General features: G+C 45.4%; 1 protein-coding gene across 10 annotated transcripts in view; it reads left to right on the top strand.

Annotated features, from left to right (window-relative positions):
- The window catches only part of Zcwpw2 (zinc finger CW-type and PWWP domain containing 2), a 144416-nt gene that overhangs the window by 99603 nt on the left and 28862 nt on the right, over nucleotides 1–15951 (top strand). For 9 of the 10 annotated variants that reach the window (XR_010054512.1, XR_005488692.2, XR_005488690.2 and 6 more), the window contains one exon: nucleotides 9911–10071. The gene's annotated coding sequence lies outside the window, so the exon portion shown is untranslated. Of the gene's footprint in view, nucleotides 1–9910; nucleotides 10072–15951 lie in introns of those variants that run through there. The other variant, XR_005488695.2, reaches the window with a different exon arrangement.

Raw genomic sequence — 15951 nt, 5'->3', positions numbered from 1 at the left:
TCTTTTTTGATAACTTTTGGTTGAAAGTCAATTTTATTCAACATTAGAATGGCTACTCCAGCTTCTTTCTTGGGACCATTTGCTTGGAAAATTGTTTTCCAGCTTTTTTCTCTGAGGTAGTAGCTGTCTTTGTCACTGAGGTATGTTTCCTCCATGCAGCAAAATGTAGGGTCAGGTTTATTTATCCAGTCTGTTAATCAATGCCTTTTTATTGGGGAAATGAGTCCATTAATGTTGAGAGATATTAGGGACCAATGATTGTTGTTTCCTGTTATTTTTGTTGTAAAAAGTAGAATATGTTTGTGTGGCTATCTTCTTTTGGGATAATGGAAATTAGATTATTTTCTTGCTTTTTTGGGGGTGTAGTTTCCCTCCTTGTGTCAGAGTTTTCCTTGTATTATCCTTTGTAGGGCTGGATTTTTGGAAAGGTATTGTGTAAATTTGTTTTTGTCATGGAATAGCTTGGTTTCTCCATCTATGTTAATTTAAGAGTTTTGCTGGATATAGTAGCCTGGGCTGGCATTTGAGTTCTTTTAGGGTCTGTGTTGCATCTGCCCAGGATTGTCTACCTTTCATAGTCTCTGTTGAGAAGTCTGGTGTAATTCTGATAGGTCTGCCTTTATATGTTACTTGACCTTTTTCCCTTACTGCTTTTAATATTCTTTCTTTGTTTTGTGCATTTTCTGTTTTGACTATTATGTGACCAAAGGAATTTCTTTTCTGGTCCAATCTATTTGAAGTTCTGTAGGCTTCTTGTATGTTTATGGGCATCTCTTTCTTTAGGTTAGGGATGTTTTCTTCTATAATGTTGTTGAAGATATTTACTGTCCCTTTAAGTTGGGAATCTTCGCTGTCTTCTATACCTATTTTCCTTAGGTTTGATCCTCTCATTGTGTCCTGGATTTCCTGGGTGTTTTGGGTTAGGAAGTTTTTGTGTTTTGTATTTTCTTTGACTGTTGTTTCAATGTTTTTTTTATGTTATCTTCTGCCCCTGAGAGTCTTTCTTCTGTCCCTTTTATTCTGTTGATAATGCTTGTGTCTATGACTCCTGATCTCTTTCCTTGGTTTTTCTTTCTCCAGGATTGTCTCCCTTTGTGATTTCTTTATTGTTTCTATTTCTGTTTTTAGATCCTGGATGGTTTTGGTCAATTCCTTCACCTGTTTGGTTGATTTTTATGTTTCCTCTTTAAGGGCTTCTACCTGTTTACCTGTGTTGTCCTGTATTTCTCTAAGGGAGTCATTTATGTCCTAACATCATCATGACTTGTGATTTTAAATCAGAATCTTGCTTTTCTGGTGTATTGGGGTATCCAGGACTTGCTGTGGTGGGAGAACTGGGCTCTGATGATGCCAAGTGGCCTTGGTTTCTGTTGCTTAGGTTCTTGCCCTTGCCTCTCACCATCTGCTTATCTCTGGTGTTAGCTGGTCTTGCTGTCTCTGATAGTGGCTTTACCCTCCTGTAGGGCTGCCTGTCAGCACTCCTATGAGACTAGCTCTTTCCTGTGGGATCTGGGTACAGAGAGCTGTGGCACAGGACCAGCGCAGGCCTGGTTAGTGTTTTTATAGCTTCTATTTGTAAGACCTGCCTTTGGGTCCTTCATCCTTCCCTCTTTGGGGTTGAAAGGTATGACCTGTCTCCTGACTGTAAGCACCATGACCAACACCCCAATCACAAAGGCAAGCTGACAAAAGACTAGCACACGATGTAATTAGTCACAGTTTTCTGTGACCAAGAAGCTTCTAGAATGAAGAACCAAAAATCCTGGGGATACTCCACTTTCTATGCTTAGGTCTAGTGAATAATGCATCATATAGAAGCACAGTGAGACAGGTGTGTGATGTAATGTTGATAGTCATGGGAGTGGTAGAGGGGGGAAACCTCTGTGCAGACCATTCTTAACCTCTCAAGAAGTCTGCTAGGTTTGAAGTAGGGATTTTTTTTTTAAAGTAGAGCCTCATGACCTATTCCAGAATGAAGGACAGAGAAGGCTTTTATGACCAACTCTTCCTCAGAGATCAGAGGTGGCTAGAATAATTGTTTTAGTGCTTATAGCTAGTCTTGAGGAGAAGGCATTCAGGTCCATGCTGGGAAGAGAAATTCTGGTTTCTCCTGCTTACCTGAAGGGAGACTAAGACATAAGAGATGGGGTCAGGAGAAGGTCAGAGGAAAACTACTTCTAGGGCTGCTTTCTAATCTGTCTTAGTCACTGTTCTATTGCTAGGACAAGACACCTTGACCAAACCAACTCTCATAAGATATCATTCAACTGGGGCCTGCTGAGGCATAGTCTGTCATTATCACGGCAGGAAGCATGTTACTCCAGCAGTAGTTCAAAGCTTCATCCTGATCTGTAGTCAGAGAGAGAGAGAGAGAGAGAGAGAGAGAGAGAGAGAGAGAGAGAGGAGAGAGGAGTGAGAAACAGACAGACTGACAGACTGTACCTCGTTTGAGATTTTGAAACTTTAAAGTCCACTCCCAGTGACATACTTCCTCCAACAATGGCAAACCTTCTCTGATGAGACCACATCTCCTAATCCTTCTAATCCCTTCAAATAGCTTCACTTCCTGATGACTAACTCTTCAACTCTATCGAGGGATTCTTATTCAGACCATAGTTAATAAGAATGAGCCACAGTCCTACTCCTGGTGTTTCTCATAGCCCAGTGTTGTCTTTCTCAAAACCATTGTTAATACCACATTTTACACAATAGAGTATGGATCCCTCCAGGTCAAGTGGTTCACTTTATGGACTTTGAAATTTTAGAATCATTGAATAGATGGACAAAAGTTCAACTTCCCAGCAGTGCTCCAACGTGAGCCATTTGCAGCCTAGTTCTCACTTGCTTGTGATCCAGTGTGATCCAGTTCTGAGTTCAGTGCAGGGTAGCCAGTATTCTGAACATTCCTTACCTTTTCTAGTTATATTCTGCTATGCTCAATCTCCTTCCAGAGTGAATAATGTTGCCTTTCATCAACCAGTCCTGAAGACAGGACTGGGTAGCCTCCAAGGATTAGTCATAAAGGGCATTGTAGCTGGCTTCCATTGTATTTGCCTTTGGGTGAATCACCCACCACATAGTGAGTACACTTGAGCCATTCTATAGAGAGAGGTGTCCGTGTGGGAAGGAAAGCAGGCTTTCTGCCCTTACTCAGCACCAATTTGAGAGCCATGTGGGTTTGCTTTTCAGGAAGGGCATCAGCCACCCCCAATCAAGCCTTCATCTGACAAGATGTGAGGCTGAAATTATGATGCAAGCAGCCATGAGAGGCTGAACTAGAGTCCCTCAGCACTGCTTTCAGATTTCTGGCCCACAGAAACCCTGTTAGGTAATAAAAGCCTCTTAAGCCATGTTGCCAGTGGTTAGTGATGTCATTGGTACATTAGTAGGTAACTAATACAACATGTGATGAGCCTGTCTCACCAAATAGATGATACACATCAACCAGAAAACCCACCGTTCGTTTCAGACAGTGACCTGCAGCTATGCAATACTGAGATATTATTGGTCTCAATAAATGATGCTAAGGTTTTATAATTAACCCCTAAGCAAGTCAGGATGCATTTATGGAATGCCGGCTAGACGCTCTTCTTGAGCTATGGAAACCTGTTGCATGTAATTTTAGCACTATGACCTCTCCAGGTTCCCCTCGCTCTAACTTGATTATGACCATCCCCCAATCTGGGAAATCTGGGAGCTGCTGTCTGCAGTCCAGTGGTCCTGCACAGCTAGCTTCTCTGACCCACCAATAACCACCCTGGCTTTCTCTTGTTTACCTTATCACTGCAGATGGAAAACACTAGACAGTTTTATTATTTTAAGAGTAGCCAGATAACCCAATGGCTGGCCAAAGAATTTCCTGCCCTATCTTAGAAACTAGCTCCCTCCATTGCCCTTGCAGCAGAGGCTCCATATTCTAGGTGCCCCAAGACCTACGCATCTGCGTCTTCCTACCCACTCCACAGCCTGGTCCGAATTCCCTTTCTCTAGTTGTAAAAACCTGGAAGTCCCACCTTTTCCCCTTTGCCCAGCGATTGGCTTTCACCTTTTTTATTGACACAGTCAAAACCAATCAGGGAAACACCTCCCCCTACAGAAATCAGTAAAGCTGGGCAGACAGACTGACCAGTAGTAGAATGTCGCTTTGGAAGCAAGACAATCTAAGTTTGATCCCCAGAAGCAATACTCAGAAGCCTGCAATGGCGGTACAGTCTTACAGTCGCACAGGCAGGGAGGCAGAGGCAAGATCCGTAGAACGTGCTAGCTGGATGGCCTAGCCTATTTGCTAAGCTCCAGAGAGACCCTGTCTCAGAAAACAAGGTGGGTAGTTCCTGAGGAAAGCCACTCAAGGTTGGCCTGTGGCTCCCACAGAGCACACACAGAGATGAACACACACACACACACACACACACACACACACACACACACACACACAAGGTAGAGGTAAAGTAGACATTGGGGCCACTGGGAGTGGGAAGCAATAATGGAGGAGACAGGAGATGCTGTTTTATGTGTTTTAGCTTTGAGTGACTTCTCTAATGACACCTGAGCGAAGGGCTATGCATTTGCCTGTGACAGAGCATCCAAAGCAGAAGGAGCCATATGTGCACAGCCCAGGGGCTTGGAAAGGCCTGGCACGGGCAGAAAGGCAGTGCCCGGGGCCAAGGTCATTCTGTTCAAGACACCACAGTTCAGGCAGTCGAGTCCCTCCCAGTTGCACCTGTGTCATTAGGGTCTCTCCTGACGGAATGCTAGACACCAGTCCGTATTAAGCAGACCTGTCAGTGCACATTCATCGTTGTATAAAGATAGACACAGCTAACGAGTCAACGCAGCTAATATTTGTTGCAAGAAAAAGGAAGAGCGCTGATTGCAGTCTTTTGTTATTTCTGCCTCTCACTGATTTCTGCGTTCGTTAAGACCATTACTATCCATTGATAAGGCGCACAGCTCTGGGATAACACAGATATGCTTGAGGTGACTGACACGGCACGAAAGAATCAAGCTTAGTTACACTTACTAAGACATAAGATGTCACACCATCTAATTAGCCCTCCCTAGAGAAGAACTAAGACAATTCTGTTTCCTCAATGTTCTGCTGTCCCATGCAATGGGGTTGACTGTTCTTTTCCCTCATTGCATGTGGAGCTTGGCGATTGATGAATAATAGATCCTCCCATGATAACAGCGTGCTGGTGAGCACACATAAGTGGCCACTCACAGACACCTGAATATCTCCCTCTTACACTGCACTTCAGGTAAACATCTGTTGGGCCCAGCGGTATAGGCTGTGACTCCAGCTGTAGGCAGAGACTGTGGGAACACTGATCAACACCAGCCATGGTAATTCGATGAGACGCTGCCTCAAAGCAGAGGACAGACAAAGGGCTTGGGAAGTATCCTGAGCCAGCACCGCTAACACGTAGGTAAGCACACAGAAGCACAGCTTAAGCTTCCAGTCAGTGCTCCAGGCCATCGTGTAAACAGTACCCTCTCACTGCTCAGCTGGGAGTGACCATTACTCTTTCTTCACGCATATGAGCTCTTGGTCTTCTTTACTGCTTCTCCACCTTTATAAGTGTTAGCCTGGCAAATTAATGAACTGTGTCATTTGTGCATTAACTCACAGAAAGGGACATGGCAAGAGTGGGCTGAGGTAGGATAGAGTAAGAGAATTAAAGACAGGAAGCCAGAAAGACACACACACACACACACACACACACACACACACACACACACACACACACTTCCAGATGCTGAAGCCTTGTCTCCCTGTGTGAACACAAATTCGTGTGTGTGTGTGTGTGTGTGTGTGTGTGTGTGAGAGAGAGAGAGAGAGAGAGAGACAGAGACAGAGACAGAGACAGAGACAGACAGAGAGAGAAAAAGAAACAGCCATGGAGATGTAACCAGAAAGGAACAAGGAAACTGTTTGACTCGGATTTATTTGTAGAAAGAAGTGTCCATCATTATTTTTTTTGAACATTTCTACTGGAAAAAAACCAATTACCATACATTCTTTTTCTTGTTTAGTAAAAATGGGTCCATTCAGACTGTAAGCAAAATATTAGAAATAACTGAAAAGACACACACTTCCCAAATAGCTCACCTGAAAACTTACTCTTGTGCATTTTACCAAAACAAACTAAAATGTGTGACACAGTGTGGTTTACAATTACTCTTTCTCTGCTGTAAATACTCCTGTAATTTACGAAAACAGTGTGCTCCTCATTTTGCAGTCTTATTTTTAAATTAGCCTAAAAATGCATAGGCAAAGTCACCTAAATTGTTTTTTTTTTGTTACATATTTAAATTTTGTTTGATTCAATATGGTTTTTTTGGCCAAAAGCTGTGGCTGTTGCAAACCAATGATTTGAAGACCTTGTTGCTTAGTTCAAACCAAACTCAGGGCATATTCATGCTGATATCTTTTAATTTTTATGAATAATACTTAACATTAATTAAACCTTATTGGATATGCCCGTTTCTCCCTTGAACGTTTCAGCTCAGAATAAAACATCTAATTCCCACTTCTAGTGAGCGAGGCACTATTTTCTGCACTTCATAGAGAGAGACATTGACTCATGAAAAGGTTTGTCCCTCAAGGCCTAATGATAGAGAAAAATTAAAATTCATTCTGACTTCAGAAACACGTACCTTGGTCTGACAGTAAGTTTTGGACAAGTGAAGCTAGCAGTGCCTAAGTTTGTCACACAGGACACTGACACCACGCATCTGGCAAAGCAGAAAAATGGATGGAAGCCTGGGATCCACGGTGCAGGACTCCACAAGGATCAGGAGTCTGGAGAGAGCAAATAGGGCAATAGGCTTTCTTTTTCAAATTATTTTACTTTTAACTTTGTCTGTGCATCTCTCTCTCTCTCTCTCTCTCTCTCTCTCCCCCTCGTGTGTGTGCGTACGTGTGTGTGTGTGTGTGTGTGTGTGTGTGTGTGTGTGTGTGTGCAGTATCTACAGAAGCCTGTAGTGGGTGTCAAATCCTCTGGAGCTGGAGTTACCAACAGTTGGTACTGGGAACCAAACTCAGGTCCTCTGGAAGAGCAGTGAATAACTGCCTAGCCATTTCCTCAGCACGATGATGGGTAAGATTATGTGTCAACTTGAATGTCAGTGTAGTGCCCAAATGTGTGAATAAACGTTATTTCTGGATGTGTCAGTAACGAAATATTTTTATCTACAACTGTAGCCTTTTATCTATAACTGTAACTTGACCATTTTATAGTCTCTCTGAGGTAAGGTACAAGTTGTGATCCAAGAGCAAGTAAACTATACAAAACAGAAACTACTGAAATTTTCTAATGTATACATTTGCATCTGGACGCGCTTAGGGACAGTGAAGGCATAGGGTAAAGGCAGGAAGAAGTCATGGTGGTCAAGCTGAATTAACCAATGTGAGTTCTCTAGGCAGAAATTCTTCATCTACTGTTGAAAGTGAAGCTAGGAAGGACTCTAGTGGAATTTATGATTGATTAAAACTTGACTACAAGATGTAACACCAAGAGAGAATTTAGAATGCCACAATGCTCTGCATGAGGCCAGAGGAATAGGTTCCGAGGCTGAGAGAGATAAGAACCTGAGAACGGTGGGTTCAGAGGCTGAGAGATAGACGAGCATAGTTGTCATTTAAGATACGCCTGCAGGAAGGAGTCTATTAGAGGTACCTCCCAAGAGCATATTGTGAGCTAAATTTGTAGATGGCTCCTTAATCACACTTGAAGCTGTCCATGGTCACTTCACTATAGGCCAGATCTCAGAGTGAAGGTTTCAGTGATTGGACTGGGAAACCCAAATGCAGTTTGGACTAATTGGATCCCAGAGATGAAGAAACCATGTAGCAATACTCAACCACCAAAGGCCAGGGGGTCACGTTTGCTATGAAGGATGGCGGAGCAAAGGCAGTAGTCATGGTGGTCTGACTTCTAAGACTTACAGCGATGGTCCATTGACTGCGGCCTTTGTTCTTGTTCACTTTAATGGTCACCTTGACAAAGCCTAGAATCGAGTCTCAGTAGAGGGATTTTTCCAGATGTGATTGGCCTATGAGCAGGTCTGCGAAAGGGTTGTCTTGATTATCAAGTGCTACAAAGAGGTCCCAGCCCACTGTGGGAGGCGCCATTCCCTGACCAAGTGGTCTTGGGCCGTATAAGAGAGCTAGCTAAGTGTCTAAGCAGAAGCCTGCAAGTGAGCCCTCAAGCAACATATTTCCCATGAGTAATACTGTATGGGATGGCAAGCAAGCCCCGGAGTTCTTGCCTTGACTTCTCAGTGGTGAGTTGAAACCCGAAGGAGGACATGTACCTCTTCCTTCCCAAAGTTGCTGTCAGTTAGTATGTTTACCACAGCCACAGAGGTGTAATTAGAACAGTATTCTCAGACGGTAGATAGGAACCCTACGCAAAGTTTACTTGATCTGCCTAAGCACAGAAGTTTTAAGTCAAGTGAATTAAATTTTAAATTGAAAATAATGAGGCTACAACTCTGCACTCAATTCCCAGCCTTCAGCAAGTACACAGAAGCAGACACTGGGTCCCTTTGAGAAAAGACTCGAAAACGTTGCTCAGAATATTCACCAGTAATCTATCTCGTATCCCAGAGGAGCTTCTGGGCTCTTACTAAGGTAAACTTGGCGTTTGGGGAAAGGGAGAAATGAGATGGCTTGGACACTGTGGACCCTGGCTCTGAACTGACCTAAATCCTGGAGGCCCTGAACACCACTGGCGTGCTGCCACAAGCCAGGTAACCAACCGGTGGAGATCCGCTCAGGTGCACCTCCCAGGGGGCTCCTCCTCACAGTGAGCTCATTGTGCACCTGATGGTCCTACAGTGGTCTCCCCAGTCCCAGAATGCATTAGTAATGAATGTGATCAGAAGCTGCCAGAGCCCTGGTTGGTTCTCACACGTTAAGAGTTGAGATCAGGGGAAACCTCTGCAAGCGTTTGCTCCCACAAAACTTAGGCCTAGGAAAATGTTAAATCAACATTCCATTTCTAGAGGGACTGCAAAACTTAGTGTCACTGAAAGGGACCTGGACAATATACATTGTGTCTACCCTCACATAACCACTCTCTACTCTCCCATGTTGCCTGTGAGGAATACAGGCAGACCTCAGAGAACAGTGTTATATCACGCTAAACTTACCCACGGGTGCCCCAATTGCTGTCTCTTAGTATCAGTGTGCATTTATAACAGAATACAACAGGTTGGGTAATTTATAAAGAATGAAAATTTACTTCTCACAGTTGAGGAGATTGGGAGTTCTAAGATCAAGACCACTACAGTTCTGAGATCAAGGCACCTGTAGTTTCAGTTGTAGGATGAGGGCTATTCTCGGCTTCCAAGATGGCCTTCATGGCCACATCCAGTGGAGCAGATGAGCACTGCATTCTCACAAGGTAGGAGACAGATGGCTAAGTGAGTGTTGCACAAAGCTCTCCTGGGAGAGCCTTTATCATACTCTTAAGTCAGGGGTTCCCATGACCTAAATGCCACCTACTGTCAGCTTGGTGTACCTGAATGGGGAGAGAATACTCTCAAAGCGTCACATAGCTCCTGCCAGACGTGGTCCCATGGCTTCATCAAATGAACGTGGCCTCCACTAAACAATGTTGATTACTGATCTGTCAAATACCCTTTTCTTTTGATAAGTCTGTGTTTTGAGGCAGGGCCTCATGTAGAGTAGGCTGACTTCAACCTCATCATATAGTCGAGGATGATCTTAAATCTTGGATCCCCTACCTCTGTGTTTTTATCATCCCTACCAACACAGCCCGTCAGAACCGGGAGTTTTAACCTGGAAAGGCCAGCAGTACCCATCCCACCTCAGGGTGTGGTGCATTACATCCCATGTCCTACTGAGGCTTGAAGGTGTCTTGATTACTTCTCCTTCCCACAGATGTCGCAGATCAGTGCAGTGGTGACTTCATGCTATTCGGACCTTGGGAGCCCAAAGCACAGCTATCAGCATCTGCGTCCCAGAGGTGCGACAAAAACTCCACGAGGACTGCAGAACTTTCCGAAAGCCCGTGGATGGCACACATAGAGCTATCAGAAAGGGTAAGTCTGGATTTGTAGTGTCTATGAAACAACTGCTCCTTTTGTGATGGAATTTGTCCAGTGTAATCTAAGAAGGTAGGTGGTCGTGCTAAGCAGTGATCCCACATTGAGGACTTGGGCTTGTTCTCTGCTGCTAGTGGGATTACACACCCAGCAGTCAGTGGGGCCCGGTTCATCCTGGTGAGTAAACTTTCTCAGGTGCCAGTGGTGTGGGCAGTGTTGAAGTATCTCTTCTATGGTGAAGGAGAAGTTGTTGTGTCTACTTCTGGCAGCCAAGAAAGAAGCATGATGTTCACTGGGCCCCTCTGTATTGGTGGAGGCAATGAATTCTCTCCTTCTGTCTATTGGTGTGGCCATTTACCAAATGACTCAACACATGCTAGTTTTGAGGTATACCTGGGCAGGGGAAGGCTCCCCACTACTCAGGGCCTGAACTGTGGTACGGCCTTTGGAGGGCACGCTTGGTACTAAATTGATAGAAATACCTTCCCGAGGGAGGACAAGGCTCTAAGAAGGCTATATGTGCCTGACTCTCACAGCCAAGAATAAAGGACTGGACACAGGACTGGCAAGACTGGTCCCATCCCCTGGAACCACTCGCACATGCCATTTGCCATTCCTTTAGCTTATGCTCTGTGATGATTAGGTTATTGTTTGCTATCAACATGACTAGTCTGGCCATCACCTATGGGTATGCCTTTAAGGGAGTCTCTAGAAAAGTTTAACTTGGGAGGGAAGATGCACTCTGGATGGCATCAGCCCAGGATTGGAGTCCTTGGCCTAATAAAACAGAGTGGAGTAGAACATTCATCTCCTTCTGCTTTTTGACTGTAGATGCAATACAGCCAGTTGCTTCGCAGGCCCACCTGTAAGCCTTCCCGTCCATGAGGGACTCACACCTCAGACCCAAACCCTGCCTTCCTGTCATTGTTTTTGCTGTACATTTCCTCACAGTAAGAAAAGTAACCAGCACGAGTTTCCTTTCCTAAATCTCTTAGTTTTAAATGGAGGCATGATTTTATATTCTATTGAACTAGGAGATAAGGTTTCTGTCTGGCCACTCTGGGCTTCTTACGCTTCTGAGTTGATAGACAAAGAAGAGAGTTATTGTATTGTTCTGGGTGGAGTGACCAACCGTGATGATCCGGTGGAGAATGGTTGACATACCAGCGGCTACACTCTTGGAACAGTGGTCTCTCCTCTCTCCTAGCAGCTAAAAATTGCTAATTTCCCCACAAGTAGGAGTGGTATGTATGCCTGGCTCCCAGTCCATGCCGGGATTTAGTCTGGCTTGGGATGGCACATGGGATGGCACATGGTTCATACATGCTATCACAAACACTGAATTCATATGTGTATCTTGCCTTGCTATGTTTAGGAAACACTGTTCCCTTACGGTCTGCTACCACCTCTGACTCATACACTCTTTCTGCCCCTACAGTGACCACAAGCCTTGGGTTAGGGGGTTTCAGTATAAATGTTCCCTTTAGGGCTGAGTATTTTCCAGTCTTGTCTTACTCTGTTCTATTGCTATGAAGAGACAACATGGCCAAGGGAACTCTTATAAAAGAAAGCACTTAATTGGAGCTTGCTTACAGTTTCAGAGGCTTCGGCCATCATCATGGCAGGGAGCACGGGATCATGCATGGCACTAGAGTAGTTGCGGAGAGCTCTTTCCTGGTCCACATGCTGAGAGAGGTGGGAGGCAGGGAGACAGACAGACAGACAGACAGACAGACAGACAGAGACAGAGACAGAGACAGAGACTGCACCTGGCTTGGAGCTTTTGTAACCTTAAAGCCCACCTTCAGTAACAAACTTCCTCCAAGGCCACACCTACTCCAACAAGAACAGACATCTTAATCCTTCTAATCCTTTCAAACAGTTCTGCTCCCTGGAGAATAAGTCCGTGGGCCATTCCCATGCAAAGCATCACATGTATCTTCTGTACTTTACACAGTTGTGTGCCACTGTGTTAATCACGATCTACTGGATATAGAAGCTCTCAGATACAGATTGAGAGATGCATTGACCTATGGGTGGGTAGAACGCTAAGTCTTATGAATTGATTTACTATTCTGTCCTTCTGTGTCCTGCTTGGCTTCAGGGATTGGCTTAACTGGGGCAGTGAGGAAATGAAGAAAGGACAAACACACAGACACACTATAAAGCCGGCACTGGAAAAGCTCAAGGGTCCCGGAAACTCTGTGTGTGTGTGGGGTGGGGGGGTTTCGGAGGTGTGGCCTTGTTGGAGTAGGTGTGTCACTATGTGCGTGGGCTGTATGACCCTCATCCTAGCAGCCTTCAGATGAAGATAAACTCTAATCTCCTGCACCATGCCTGCCTGGAGGCTGCCACGGTCCCACCTTGGTGATAACGGACTGAACCTGTAAGCCAGCCCCAATTAAATCTTGTCCTTATAAGAGTCGCCTTGCCCATGGTGTCTATCCACAGCAGTGACACCCTAAGACAGTGTGTTTGTTTTATCCAGTGTACAGGGTGGCAGGGTCATGGCATGCATGGTGCATGTCTATAGTCCCAGCACTTCAACTGTGAGATGAGAGGTGGATAAAGAAGACTCCCCTGGAAGCTTATGGGCCAGTGCAGCAGGGACACCAAGACAGATCCTGATGTGATCCCACAAGGTGGGAGTCGAGGACTGTCACCCAAGCTTTGACCTTTACATGTGTGAAATGGTACATACACCCTCATATACATATATGTTCACATACACACACGTACACCCTCATATACATGTATGCACACACATACCCTTATATAAACATATGTACACACACTTATATACATGTATGCACACAAACATCCTTATATAAACATGTGCATACATGTTTATAACATATGTTATATACACATATGTACACACATACCAGACACACCTATACAGAATAAATACTTTCAAAAAGAAAGTGGGGTGATGCGATGGCTCAGTGGGTAAAGACCCCCATGTCTGAGGACCTGTGTTTAATTTCAGGAATCCACGTAGTGGGAGAGAACTGACTTGTACAGGTTATCCTCTGACTTCTACGTGCATCCCCTCTACCCACCCACATACGGCATACACAAAATAAACAATGTAATTCTTTAATGTCATCACCCAGGCATCCAAAAGGCCAAGATGAGTTATTCATCTTTACAAACAAAAGGCAACCTCCCCGCCCCCTGCAATGATGGGGTGGTTAGTTCTCGCAAAGCACCAGGAAAGCTGCTTTTAGGTGTTGTTTCCAAGCTTCTCAGCAGCACAGAATGCAAGGAGGCAATCCGCGCAGATACTTCCGGAAGTGGCGTTATCAGCACAGATTCTTCCGGAAGTGACGTCATCCTGGCCATTGCGTTCTTGAACAGAGGAAGCAAGAGCGGGACCGACAGGACTGGGGGGGAGGGGTCTGACTGGGGTCTGGCTGCATGTTGAGAGCATGTGGAAGACTTGGCAAACTCCACAGAGCGGGCACGGCTTGGCTCGAGTCCTTCCTGGACAGTTAGGATCCAGAGGCACAGAGCACCCGTTTCTGGGTAGAAACGGATCAAGCGCTAGCTTGCACAGAGAGGCCGACTTTTATGAGGACTTAGTGTCCAGAGGTCACACATGGCCACTGACCACAACTGTGCTGAGGGGAGAGCACGTGACAGAGAAGGACGCAGACATGAGGATGGATGGCATTTTGATTTATTACCTTAATGCGTTTGATATCCAGCAGCACCAGGAGAAATGGGTCCATCCAAGGAATTGCTCCCTGTGTATGGCATGGGCTGATGGCCCAGTGGTGGCAGCTGTCATCACAGAACTTTTCTATCTTGAGCAGCCAAAGACTCAGGTCCCCTGGGGTTTTACTCCATGCAGCCACTTGTCTCAGAGGCTCGCAACTGGACGGAACTGCAGAAATTTGGAGTTGTTGCAAGTTACGGGAGTCTGTGAACTTGGCCCACAAAACTGAATTCTTGAGTCTTTCCCTTTGCTCCTTGCATATAGCAAGTCACCCCAAACCTCGGTAGCTTACAACAGGGATGCATTTAATATAGTGCACATGTGTGTGGACTGCCCGGCCCTCCTTGGACTCACTCTATGGCATATGGAGGCATATGTCTGTTTCCCTTGGACATATGCCTATGGACAAGCATGTCATCCCATGACAAAGCCAGAGAAGCACAGAAGAGCAAACAGGAGCATTCGTGTTCTCCTGAAGCCTAGGCACAGACGTACACACCATCCTTTCTGTCACCTTTAACTTGGCCTAAACAAATCACAGTGCACAAAGATGCTGCCAATAATTAGAATATGCTGCAGGCAGGCATGCATGCTCTCTCTCTCTCTCTCTCTCTCTCTCTCTCTCTCTCTCTCACACACACACACACACACACACACACACACACACACACACACCTTAGTGCTGGTCCTGTGAGCTCTTACTTTAGTGCCTTAGGGAAGACCTGGAGGGAACAATCAGGAGGCTTACTGTCTTTCAGCTCTTTCTACCCTGTGAAGACATAGTGTCCATTCCCTTGGGGATACAACCACAACAGGGAATGCCGCCTCCACCAGGACCACGATTTTGTACTTTTCAACCCCCAGAGCTGTGAGAAAATGAACTTCTTTCTGTTCTCCACTCCCCAGTCTTAATTTTGTTACGTAAGTGCAAACAAATTAAGATGTCCTAGACAAGGTGCCAGAGAAGCGGGATGTTGCTATGACAAACTCCTCTTTGGAGACGGGTCACGGGCAGAGGCTGGCACAGCTACCCTGTGCTCGGCAATATACCTTGTTGTGACAGTAGCGAATCCCAAGCCTACCTTTACCAAACCTGGCACATTTCCACTTGTTTTGCAATCCCGTAGGCTAGAACAGGTCTAAATTATCACAGCTAGGGTGGGAAGGGAAGCTCTTGTAGCAGCTGTGGGAAGCCATGTCACCCTTAGAGATTGTCTGAGTGCTTGTGAGCAGAACGCCGGGCTGAAAGTTGGGGAAACAACTCTTCTGATGCTTTCCTGGTCCATGGTGAGGGGCATCTTGGGGGGCCTGGAGGAAAGGCTGATTTTCTTACCAGGGGAAAGAACTTGGTTGAATTATGTCAGCATCTTACTATTTTGTGGAAACAGAATTGAAAGGCAATAGAACAGGATATTTATAGACGAAATCTCCAAGTGCACAGGGCACCACCTTGCTCCTAAAAGGAGAAGATAAAAAGGAACCAAATTAAAGGTGGAATCCTAGTTAAAGAGGAAGAGTGGCCGGAAGATTATGGCACAGGAAAGAGAGTGCTCGGAGAGACCAACAGGAGTTGGGGAAGCCAAGTGCTATCCACCAAGACAGAGGAACCAGGATCCCAAATCGAGTTAGAGAAGTTTTTGCATTCCCCTACTCGCTCCTTCCAGGGCTTGGGGGAAACCATGTTAAAACAGAAGCCCCTAAGGACACAGGCATTTTCTGATTTGCATTCCTCCTGTGCTGGCACAGTGGCCCTTGACCCTTGGTCAGCCCAGCTTTGACACCAGGTGAATGCAGCTGTAGATCAAGGCCACCACTTCAGCCCTTGATAAGATCTACACAGCACTAACTCTGCCAGGAAGAATAGCACATACTGGGTCCTTTTGGATGCAAAACTGGCTCTTGTAAATTCTCATCCACCGTTAGAAAAACAAAACAAAAAAACAAGACAGAGTTGGAAGTAGGAAAACTTAGCTTTGCATCCTCTTGCACGAGTCCTTTTGCCTACATTCGGTCCCTCTCTCAGTCTTCTTCCTAAATGTTATACTGTGCCTACACTTACACTCGTGTACATGCAGATGTGTTTACACATAAGTCAAGAGCCACCTACGAAGGGAACATATGGGTTGGGTTTGGTTTCCTTTTCCGTTTGGGTCAGC

The sequence above is a fragment of the Rattus norvegicus genome, chromosome 8 (assembly GCF_036323735.1).
Source record: "Rattus norvegicus strain BN/NHsdMcwi chromosome 8, GRCr8, whole genome shotgun sequence".
Classification (NCBI taxonomy): Eukaryota; Metazoa; Chordata; class Mammalia; order Rodentia; family Muridae; genus Rattus; species Rattus norvegicus.
This window is presented reverse-complemented; position numbering and strand designations above follow the sequence as displayed.